Source organism: Mesoplodon densirostris, chromosome 5, assembly GCF_025265405.1.
Source record: "Mesoplodon densirostris isolate mMesDen1 chromosome 5, mMesDen1 primary haplotype, whole genome shotgun sequence".
Lineage (NCBI taxonomy): Eukaryota > Metazoa > Chordata > Mammalia > Artiodactyla > Ziphiidae > Mesoplodon > Mesoplodon densirostris.
In genome coordinates this window covers 143,118,682-143,130,848 of record NC_082665.1, presented here as the reverse complement: position 1 = coordinate 143,130,848, position 12,167 = coordinate 143,118,682, and the positions used below count along the sequence as shown (strand labels likewise).

Here is a 12,167-nt window from a genome sequence, read left to right as displayed (position 1 = left end):
TTGACAGATATTGAGATGTTTCCAGTATTTTGTTTTAAAGAATAACTTTGCAGTGAATTATCTTGTTACCAGAGATACAACATAGGACAATATTTTAAAATTGGCTTTGCTGGCTCAGAGGGCATGTGCATTTGTCATGTGGAGAGCTATCAGCTGCTTACCCTACAGAGGAGTCTCCCCATCTCCAATTTTATAGGAGACACACGCGGCTCCTGCTTTCTTGAAGTTTTGCCCATGGAAGGCATTACCAAACTTTTGGACCTTTTCCAGTCTAACAGGTGAAAAATGGTATTGCGGTGTAGTTTTAATGTGAATTGTTCTCACTATAACTGAACTGTGTCATTTTCATATACCTAAGAATCATTTGTATTTCTTCTTTCAGGATCTGTTTCTTTATGAACTTCACCTATTTTTTTAATTTGATTTTTTTCTTTCCAATTTGAAGGAACCTTCTTTCTTATATGTGTATATATATATATATATATATATATATATATATATATATATATATATATATTCAGCCCTTCTTCTGTATGAATTACAAATTTTTTCTACCACTTTTTTTTTCTGTTCATCTCAATTTTATCTGAAATGCCTTTGCAGCATTAAACCACCAGCTTCCTAAATTTCAGTCAAAAACAAGAAATACAACTGAAGAGAAGAAAATTTGGAAGAGAAAGATAACATTTCATGAAAGATAATTAACAGGAAGTTGAAAAGTAACATGTAGAATTTATGAAATTCCTTATTTTACAAATGAGGATGTCGTGGCTCAGATATGTTAAAGGTCATACACAGTCATCCAGCATGTAATGGGAGACTATACAGCAGGCATTGTTGGTTGCCAACCCAAGGCCGTTTACTCTTCCTTGGTGGCTGATCCTAATTGTTTAGGTTTTTACCCCTGACTCAGTGACCCAGAGCTAATCCTGATTAGTCTCAGCCTTAAGAATAGGCATGTGAACTCTTCCTGGCAACTACCCAATGAAATGAGAGGAAAAGTCTGTTCAAGGGGCTTCTTGTAAAAGTTCTCTGGCTCATGAAAGCAGACACACAGGACTGATGCCCTCCTTTTTTCAGCTGGGCTTTACCGATTGAAATTTGCTGCCTAGAACTGAGGCAGTCACCTTGTCACCATGAGGGGAGCTAGCCCTAAGGCAAGTGGCATGCTGAGGATGGCAGAGCAGAAAGGGAAATCGCTGGGGTTCTGGACGATGTTGTTGAGTTGCTGAATTAACCAATTTTGGAAACTTTCTGCCTTGGATTTCTAGTTATATGAGGCAGTAATTCTTATTTATTTGTTTGTTTATTTTTTATCTTTGCAAGCATTTCTTTTATTGTTTCCACTCTTTTCTTGATGCCCCTCAATGGAAGCAGTGAGGATAACCCAACTGCTCTTGTGAGTTTAAGATTGTCAGTGTCACCTTCTCCTGCCCCCTTAATTAGTCTCTGCTTCCCTCTCCTCTCCCCTCCTCTCAGCCCATGACTTTGGTTATCTTCTCAGGTATGGGGAAACTCAACATGCAAACATATAGCTGAGTCACTAACCAATGGCTTTTTGGCTTAAGAGTTGATTATTTCTTCATTTGTTTCTGGTTTTTCAGTGTGCAGCCAACTCATCTTTATTTTAAAAATTTAGTTTAATTTTTTTTAATTGCAGTGTAGTTGATTTATAATATTGTGTTAGTTTCAAGTGTACAGCACAGTGATTCAGATATATATATATATATATATATATATATATATATATTCTTTTTCATATTCTTTTACTCTTATAGATTATTACAAAATATTGAATATAGTTCCATGTGTTATACAGTAGGTCCTTGTTGGTTTTATTTATTTATTTACTTTTTTTTAAACTGCTTTATTAACTTCACAATATATAATGAACATCTCTCCATGCAATAAGTAAAACTCTCCTGCCGACAGAAACTTACAGATTGGGTCAAAAACACAACATTCAATTAGAAGCTGGAAATAGGAGACCCGCAAGAAACAAGTAACACCAAAAGGTTTACAACAAAGGTACACCACAAACATGTAAGGTAAGGAAGCAGGTGTGTCTCCCTATTAACTTCAGGGAAAACATCAGGATTCAAGGCATAAGGCAAAACTCATCACGATGGTCATGGTGAGGGAGGTCCGTGCTAACTGCCCGCAGACTGCTTTTCCCTCAGCTTTTCCATCAGCTCCCTCACCTCCTCTCCAATCCCTTCCATATTCTCCTCTCTCATCCTTGCCTGTGGTTCTCCAAGCCTCTGAGTCGTGTCCTGTATATACTGCAGGATGGGCTGCCTAACATGGAACTGCCTAGGAACTGCCTAGGAAAGTTCTATGCCTAACATGGAACTTTCCTCTAGGTACACGATAGTCACCAGCTTCCAAAGGGAGGACCAAAGGCTCTCTTTTATTAGCATCTTGTTCCTTTCATCCTTTTTTTCATTCTCCTGGTTGGCATTTTCCATGCTGAGATTTTTTTTACTGCTTGTTCCTCTTGCGATGCCATTGCTTCTGGGCTGTCCTTGCTGTCTCCTCCTCCCGATTCTCTCGCTGCTTCACTGAAACCTGCAGAAGGTTGGGGTCGGGGCAGTGGGGGTGCTGCAGCCAGGCGGTTGGCCCCTTCCCCGCCCCTTGTTTATTTTTTTAAGCTAGTTGAGTTGACGTTTCCTATCACGTGCAGCTTAGAGCTTTGATATTGATACAACCCAGGACTTAAATCTCCCACTCCTAGCTAAGTGAAGTTTTGAATATGTTGTGTTCTGTACAGATAGACACCAGGTGTGAAACTCTTATCATTTTCATGGAGAAGGATAGTGGAGAACTTTTTTCTCCCAGATTAAAAGCAAGTGGAGAAATACATATTTATAAAGCTAAATGAAATGCAGAATTCTTTACCATGATCCCACTTCAGGCAGGCTAAGTCACTTGTTCTTTATGGTAATGAGTTTTCAAAATGTGTGGAAAGGTTTTGCTTCTTTGTGACATTGAAGTCAAAGTTGATACTGATATTTTCATTTGGGCCTCACTTACTGTAAAATCGCACACCTGTCCATTTTTTTTTTTTCATCATCCACCTGTTCCTGTCAGTTGGGTGTATGATATAAAATAAGACGCTTCTGTGTAGCACTTGAGACCCTCCATATCCAGCCTCAATGTACCCCTCTGACCCCATTTCTCACTATATCTCTTGATTTATCTTTTGTGCCAGTGAGCCTGAATTAATGTTCTTCCCACCCATGACCTCCCCATGTCCTTGCTACTTTGTTCACCTTCCTTCACTTTGCAGGGCATGGCTTATCCTGTGCTTGAAGTCCAAATTCTGTACCTCCTATCTCCAATTCCATCTTCCGTGTGAAGTTTTCCATGTTACCCCTTTCTCTGCTCTCAACGCAGGTGGCAGTAGTACTCCTTATTCTGAACTCCCGTAGCATTTTATCTTTGCCTCTTTAATACGTTGATGCCTTGTATTTATCTTTTTGTTTTGTTTTGTTTTGCTGTACGCGGCCCTCTCACTGTTGTGGCCTCTCCCATTGCGGAGCACAGGCTCCGGACGCGCAGGCTCAGCGGCCATGGCTCACGGGCCCAGCCGCTCCGCGGCATGTGGGATCTTCCTGGACCGGGGCACGAACCCGTGTCCCCTGCATAGGCAGGCGGACCCTCAATCACTGCGCCACCAGGGAAGCCCTATCTTTATTTTTTTAATGTATTTTTCCTCTGGCTACTTTCTCCTGCTTTTTAAATATTTCTAAATTTGTAAGTATGACTTTAAAAATGGAAATACCTAAATGATCTTGAATTTCCTGACTACCCTTTAAGCTCCTTAAAGGAATACTTATATTTGTTTCATTTTTATAACTCTCCAATAGGGCTAACACTAACACTGAGCCTTGCCCATAGTATTTGTAGAATAAATATATTGGATATTTTGTCATTTTTTCCCAAACACTTTTACAGCTTGCTTGTTTGTACTTGTATCAACTCAACTAGCCATCAATAAATCTCCAGAATGATCTCTCAGAGTTGAAAAGCAAGGAGTCAATCACACTCCATAATTCTTCAAAAAGGAAAGGATTTCAATAGTGTCAGGTAGTGTTGGTCAAAGTAATTATAGCTACTATTCTTGCTAGTCATGATAGAATTCAGTAATTAAAAGTTGGATTTTTTTTTCTGAATCACTGCCCACCTCTGTCCCATTTGTTCCTAGAACATCATAGCAGAACAATAAGACTCTAAAAAAATACATCCATTAAATCAATTAGTTTTGTGGGGAGTAGTAGGCTGTAATTACTTGCCTTATAGTAGACTGATAATAATGTGCTTTTAAAATTCACATATTTCCTGTGAAACCTAAAAAAGTTATATAAATGGACTTATTTAAAAACAGAACCAGACTCACAGACATAGAAAACAAACTTATGGTTACCAAAGGGGGAAGGGGGAGAGGGTAAATTAGGAGTTTGGGATTAACATATACACACGACTATATACAAAATAGATAAACAATAAGGGCCTACTGTATAGCACAGGGAACTAGAGTCAATACCTTGTAATAACCTACAATGGAAAAGAATCTGAAAAAGAATGTATATATATATATATGTATAACTAAATCACTTTGCTGTATACCTGAAACATTGTAAATCAACTATATTTCAATTAAAAAAATAAAAATAAAATGTACATATTTCTATAAGAATAGAATTAATGTGTATTATATTCTAAATTAAAAATCCCTTCAGGAACAAAAATGTTTATTTCCCCTTGTTTCAGTTCACGTCCTCCAAGAAACAGAAGCTAAGACAGTAGGAGGTACAGGACATTTATTGGGGGCTACATCTATGAAGGATAAAGGGGAAAGGGAGCGAGAGTAGGCATGGAAAGTCTTCAGATCTGGGTGTAGTACTTGTGCAACAAGTACTATGACTTAAGAGTAGTAAGGAGGGAGGATTGCGTCGGAAGAGCCTTCGGCTGTGGTGCAGGTCTAAGAAAGTCTTGTCCAGACCAATCAGAAGCTCTGGTGTAAAGATGGCCATGGAGAAGGTCCACATTGTGCAGAAATGGCTGTGCCCTAGCACAACCTATGAGCTCACTCATGGGCTGGGATTGCAAACTGTAGTAAATTGACAAGGTGGTGCACCTGGGTGCCCTGAGCCACCTGCACTTCCGGAAGCAGGTTCTCTCTTGAAGGAAAAGCTGAGTAACTCCCTCCATGTTTAGGGCCACACTAAACATGACATCACATATGGACTTGTAGAGAGTAGAACCTGGTTTAGGAAAATGAGTGTATAAATTGAAAGTGTTGTGTTTTTATTCAATGCTTCAGTCAGTGCACATGCTACGGCTTATTTGCAGATGAAAGTCTTTCTGTGACTTGGTATTGCTCAAAATCAGAGAATTAGCACAAAAATGACTTTGTATTTTTTCCAATATTTCCAAGTGGCTTTAAAGTTTTCTCACAAATCAATGACTTTGAGTGACTAAATAATTTTCTTCACTTGGACAGTGCTTATCTTGCCTTAGATTGAAGCTATTGCTAAATTTAAATTTGGGCTGAAACATAACACTGTCATTTCTAAAAGCCGGTAATAACAGCTCCAATTTGCTGGTGTGTATTGTATGACTGTTGTTTACACGGTACACATGAGTGTACATGTTGATCTATAAGGTAGGTGTTACTATCTAAATTTTATAGACAAGGAAGCTGAAGTTCAATATGGGAAAACCTCTCAAGTTAGATCATGCTTTTAGAAAGTGGTCGGGCTTGGAATGGAATCCAAGTCTCTCTCACCCCCCAGCCTGTGGTTTTTCCATTGGCCAAGATGCCTTGCCTGATGGTTTTCACACAACTGAGTACATACACAAATTACAACTTCAGGTGCATGCAAGAAATCAAGAGGGATGGGAGATAAATTTTATTGAGTCTTTCTTTACTATATCACTGTATTATTTCAAATATTTTAAAGTTGAAAGTGATAATATCTTTAATTCACAGCACAGAGTTTAACTGGAGAATACAGCAGTTACAGAGCTAGTCCTGTATCCTCAGTTTCACATTCTGTGGTTTTAGTTAACCCTAGTCAACCACAGTTTGAAAATATTAAATGGAAAATTCCCAAGGTAAACAATTCATAAGTTTTAAATTGCATTCCATTCTGCATAGAGTGATGAAATCTCACAGCATCCTGCTCCATCCCACCTGGGATGGGAATCATTCTTTTGTTCAGTGTTTCCCACCAGTTAGTCATTTAGTAGCTGTCTGGGTTACAGATCGACTGCTGTGGTTTCTCAGTGCTTGTGTTCAGGTAACCCTTCTTTTATCTAATAATGGCCCCAAAGCACAAGAGTAGTGATGCTGGCATCAGATATGCCAAAGAGAAGCTGTAAAGTGATTTCTTCAAGTGTAAAAGGTGAAAGTTCCCCACCTAATAAGGAAAGAAAAAAATATCATATGCTGAGATTGCTAAGATCTACGTTAAGAACAAATCTTCTGTCCATGAAATTGTGGAAAGAAGGAAAAAGAAATTTGTGCTAGTTTTGTTGTTGTTCCTCAAACTGCAGAAGTTATGGCCACAGGGTGTGTGTAAGTGCTTAGCGAAGATGGAAAAGGTGTTAAATTTGGACAAGCTATTTTTTTTTGGAGGGGGAGATTCACATAATTTTTATTATAGTATATAATTCTTTGTTTTATTATTTGTTATTATTATTAATCTCTTTCTGTGCCTAATTTATAAAGTAAACTTTATCATAGGTGTGTATGTATAGAGAAAACAGTATATTTACAATTCAGTACTACCTGTGATTTCAGGCATTCACTGGGACTCTTGGAATGTATCCCCTGTGAATAATACTGTATTAGCAATGTTTTATTATATATCATGCCAGCAGAGTAGTTAATGTGTGCACAATCGAAATGAATACATTTTATAAATTTTTGTTAAAAGAACTAGCTATATTTTTTCTTCCAGTTGGCTGAACGCTTTGGGTATTTATATCTTCCTTTAATAATTTACTATATTCCTGTCTACTGACAGGTCTTTAAATTCATATCAACAGAAGCATTTCCTAAAAATCCACAAGTATGTGGAGTTAAACAGAGTTAGTACTTAAAGGAAATTAAGGATACTGTTCAGAGTTTGTTAAAAGGAAGCTGTTTTGCAAGTCAGGAAACCACTTTATATTTTTTAATACTCTGTCCAAAAAAATATGTTTTTGAAAAAAAATTGGCCTTTTGGTGAAAGGGACAGTTTTAAAATTACAGATAACTAGTAAATTCTTAACATTTTTATTCTGTTATTTAAATGATAACAGACAAATACAGTGAGTAACATGAAGAACCCCTGTGTACCCAGTAGTATAATTGAAGCACTTCTTGTAACACGCCCAAATCCCATTCCCCTCCTTCATTTTTACAGGGTGACCTCTGTCATGAATTTGGTGTTTATCATTCTCATTCACATTTTTATACTTTATTCCATTTATATATATGCACATGCTCTCCCCCACAAACTCATAAGTAATACTTAATGTGTTGCATGTTTTCAAAGTTTGTGTAAGTAGTACCAGATTATACATTATATTTCTGAGATTTGGCTGTTTTGATTCATATTACCTTATACCTGATCTAGAGGTCATTCATTTTAGCATTATGTAATATACTATTGAATGAATATTGAAATACCACATGTTAAGAATCCATTCTCGACAGGTAGGAGGTTGTTTCTAATTTTCACAATTACAAGTAATGCTACTATGTTCATTCTTTCTTTTGTTTCTTTATCATAGATAGGAGTTTCTCTAGGGTATATACCAAGAATGGAACTGCTGGTTTGAAGTGCACATGCATCTTCAAATTTCACTAAAAAATACCAAGTTTTCTTTGAAGTGGCTGCATTGTTTCTGTTATCACAAAAATTGAATTATTAGATATTTTAAAACTTTTTCTAATATAATGGATATTAAATAGCATGACATTGTCTTAAATTTTATTTTCCTGATTACCAGAGAGATTGAATAATCTTTATTAGCCACTTAATCTTCTCTTCTGTGAATTGCCTGTTGATATCCTTTGTCTACTTTTCTATTTGGTTCTTTGTCTTTTTCTTACCAATTTGAAGAAATTATTTAAATATGCATACTACACCTTTGTTATTTATTTCATTACAAGTATTTTTTTTCCAATCTGGGAACTTTGATTATGGTTCCTTTTTTTTTTTTTTTTTTGCGGTATGCGGGCCCCTCTCACTGTTGTGGCCTCTCCTGTTGCGGGGCACAGGCTTCGGACACACAGGCTCAGCGATCGTGGCTCACGGGCCCAGCCACTCCGCAGCATGTGGGATCTTCCTGGACCAGGGCACGAACCCACGTCCCCTGCATCGGCAGGCAGACCCTCAACCACTGCGCCACCAGGGAAGCCCATGGTTCCTTTTTTGAAAGAAAAATTTTCACTTTTAGGTAACTGAATTTATTAATCTGCCGTGATAGTATGTGGTTTTGTTGTGTTTAATAAACTCTTTTTTACCCTAAAGCAACAAAAATGTTCTATATTTTTTCCTAAATGTATGAAAGTTTTACTGCTTTACATTGAAGTCTTTAATCCATCTAGAATTAATTTTTGGAGTGAAGTAAGTGAGATCTAATTTTTTTTTTATGTGGATAATTATTTGTCCCAGCATCACATTTAGAATATCTCTCTCTTACCGCACTGCGATGGTTAATTTTATATGTCAACTTGGCTAGGCCACAGTGCCCAGATATTTGGTCCAACAGTATTCTAGATGTTCCTGTGAACATTTTAAAATCTAAGATTAACATTTAAACAATAGAATTTGAGTAAAGTATGTTACCTCCCATAGTGTAAGTGGGCCTCATCCAATCAGTTGTAGCCCTAAGTAGAAAAACACTGACCTCCCCAGAAGAAAAGGAGGGAATTCTGCTAGCAGACTGTCTTCAGACTTGAACTGCAGCATCAACCCTTCCCTGGGTCTCTAACACCTTGGCGTACCCTGCAGATTTTGGACTTGCTAGCCTACACAACTGTGTGAGCCAATATTTAAAAATATATCAATCCCTTTCTCTACTCTCCCCCTCACCCCCTTTATCTTTCCCTTCCTCTCTCTCTCACTATAGAGATGGATAGATAAATGGGTAGATAGATAGATAGATGTAGATACACACACACACACACACACACACACACACCTTATTGGTTCTGTTTTTCTGGAGAACCTTGACTAATATACCTATTGTTTTGTATGCAATCCCCACTGTCAGATATCAAGTTTCTGTGTGTGCTTGGATCTTTTTCTGACTCTCTATTCTGTTTCACTTGTCTATTTTTCTACTCCTTTCCAACTTTATTATCTAATATCTGGTAGGGTAATTCTTGCCATTTAATTCCCTTCAAAATTGACTCTTAACCTCTTGTTCTCCTATGTGAACTTTATGACTCGCTTGACAATTTTATTAAAAACCTAGCTCAGTTTTTTTATTGTAATTGCTTTGAATTTATTGATTAGTTTGACAAGAATAAAGTCTTTGTGCTATTGGGTCTTTTCATCCATGAATATGGTATATCTCTCTACATATTCAACTTTTCTATTCTTTTTTAATAATTCATAATGATTTTCTCCATCTTTTCCCACATATATTTTTTTGTTTGAGTTGCTATTTTTTTGCTTTATTCCTATGTATCATATTATGTATTATTATCATTATCAGGGAAACTTTTTAAGTTAACATTTTAAATGGGTTACTACTATTGTGTTACTATCCTCTATCTATCTGTCTATCTATCTATCTATCTACCTATTTATTTTAGGAGGTGATCTGCTCACTTAACTGGGAACTGGGTTTCCTGGAACAAAGACCACATTTCCCAGTTGTATTTGAAGCTGGGGGTGGACATTTCATTAAGTTCCAGCAAAATGTATGTAGATGAATGTGTTCTGTGAGGCTTTGAGGAAGTGTCTTTAAAGGAGGGGGGTCATGCTCTCCTTCCTCTTTTTCTCCTTCCTGTTGGCTTGGATAAGGTCCAGGTTTTTCCCACTCATGCAGAGGGAGGTACATGAGCACAGAGAACAAGGTTTTCTCCAGATATATGCCCAGGAGTGGGATTGCAGTATCCTGCAATAGGGAAAACCACCTGAACCAAGCAGCTCCACCTCTATCACCTCTGAGTCACTCTCTCCTGGGGTAACCACTGCCACCACATACTGCTCTGGGTGGGGGAAGCCCTGTCTTCTCTGGAAAGTTCCACCACTGAAGTAGCCTCATGTGAAAAGACACGGTTTTCTCTCATGGTGCTGAGAGAAAAGCAAACTAAGAAAACACTCAGAGCACAGAAACCGTCCAACTGACAGTTTTGTGATCCTACTCTCGCTCATTTTCTCTCTGGGCTTGTGGGTCTGGCCCCATCCTACATCCTGCAAGGCTCTCCCAAAGGACTGGGACATATTTTTGCCCACCTTATCAGGGAACCAGTTTCCAGCTTCAGCTGGCAGCAAGATAGGATCTGGCACCTTGATTCCCCCATCACCTGAGGTTACTCCTTGGCTCGCTTTGGCTGCTCTATATAAGAGAGCTGGGTCTATTGCCTACCAGGTGCCTCCCACCAGGTTGTTTTTCCAGCCCTAGCAGCCTCCTCTTCTTCCGGAAGTTGGCAAGACTCTGGTGATTGACATGACAATATGCTGTCCCTGCAGGTGCAGGCCTTTGCCCTGAGCCTGAAGGCCAGTGGAATGGCAGCATCTCCAAAATTCAGCAGCACAAGCAGAAATGGCAGTGTTGGGTAGCTTCACCTCCGTGCTCTGCTATTCATCACCTAAGGTGAAGCAGGTGTAGGAGGAAGCTCACAGCAGCTCCTTTGTTTGACGAGTGAAATTGGTTTTTTGTTTGTTTGTTTGTTTTTGTTTGTTTTTTGCAGTACACGGGCCTCTCACTTTCGTGGCCTCTCCCATTGCGGAGCACAGGCTCCGGACATGCAGGCTCAGCGGCCATGGCTCACGGGCCCAGCCGCTCCATGGCATTTGGGATCTTCCCGGACCGGGGCACGAACCCATGTCCCCTGCATCGGCAGGCGGACCCTCAACCACTGCGCCACCAGGGAAGCCCTGATGAGTGAAATTGATCTGTAGAAGACTGAATGCAGCACCCAGCCACTTGCTGTGACCCAAGGAGACCCCAGTGCACCCAGCACCCCTGAGTGGGCTCTGCTGACTCACTCCCTCTGACCCCCACTTCACTCACTCGCACGGAGCCCAAACCCACCAAGGGTAGAGAAGAGGGGGATTACGAGAGATAGGAAGGGATGGGAATGAAGTTTCTAGCAGTGCCTGTGCCTATTCCAAGAAAAAACCTGCATCCTCTAAATCATTCCCCACCTTCCTCATTCATGTTCCTGACATCTCTCCCTACCCTGACACCCACCCTCAGACAGAAGAAATTCAGCTGCAAAGTGAAACCTGTTTCTCAGGACAATTGTCCCAATAAGTATCTATTAACATGTTCATTTTGGGTTCAGGCTTGGCCTTTAGAAACTCTCTTAATGGTGATTTTTATTTAAGGAGAAGATGTTGCTAAATTTGTTTAATTCTAGCATGTCTCTCAGGAAGGCGCTCAAGACTTTGGAACTCCATTCCCCTGCATCTAGTTGCTTTACTGCTTTTAGGCTGCCAACGTTGTCTACAGTCAAAAGTCCCATTTTGTAGAGACTGAGGCGTAGAGAGAATGAGTAACCTACAAAGTAGGGTCTTCTGTTTGTTACTAAATGTGGCCTTTCTCTTTCTTTGCTTCTTTCCTTTAATATCCAGTTTTGGGGGGGATTATGAGTTTAGCCATGTATCAGTGGACTTGAAGGAGTACAGAAAATTCAGAAGCTCATCAGAAGGTATACATGGGAAGTAGGAGCAAGGGTATGAGGTCCGGAAGGCTGTTTGGAGAGAACCATATTTCCCAGGTCATGAATGGTATTTTTTTCTTTTTCTTGCATCTCAAGAGATTCTTTAGAAGTTCCAGGTTTTTCTCACATTTAATTTTTGGTTTGTGGTAATGACCCAGGTTGCTGAGGATCAGGAAGAACTTGCTTCACGCAGTCCCTTGTCCACACTTGTTTAAGAAAGATGAAAGACATCTAGAGTGGATCTGGTCCCATCGTGCATTCTAGAGCC

General features: G+C 39.2%; 1 pseudogene; it reads right to left on the bottom strand.

The window, feature by feature from the left end:
- Positions 1 to 2,098: 2,098 nt before the first annotated feature.
- Positions 2,099 to 2,544, bottom strand: LOC132491344 (protein BEX1-like; annotated as a pseudogene).
- Positions 2,545 to 12,167: the final 9,623 nt, after the last annotated feature.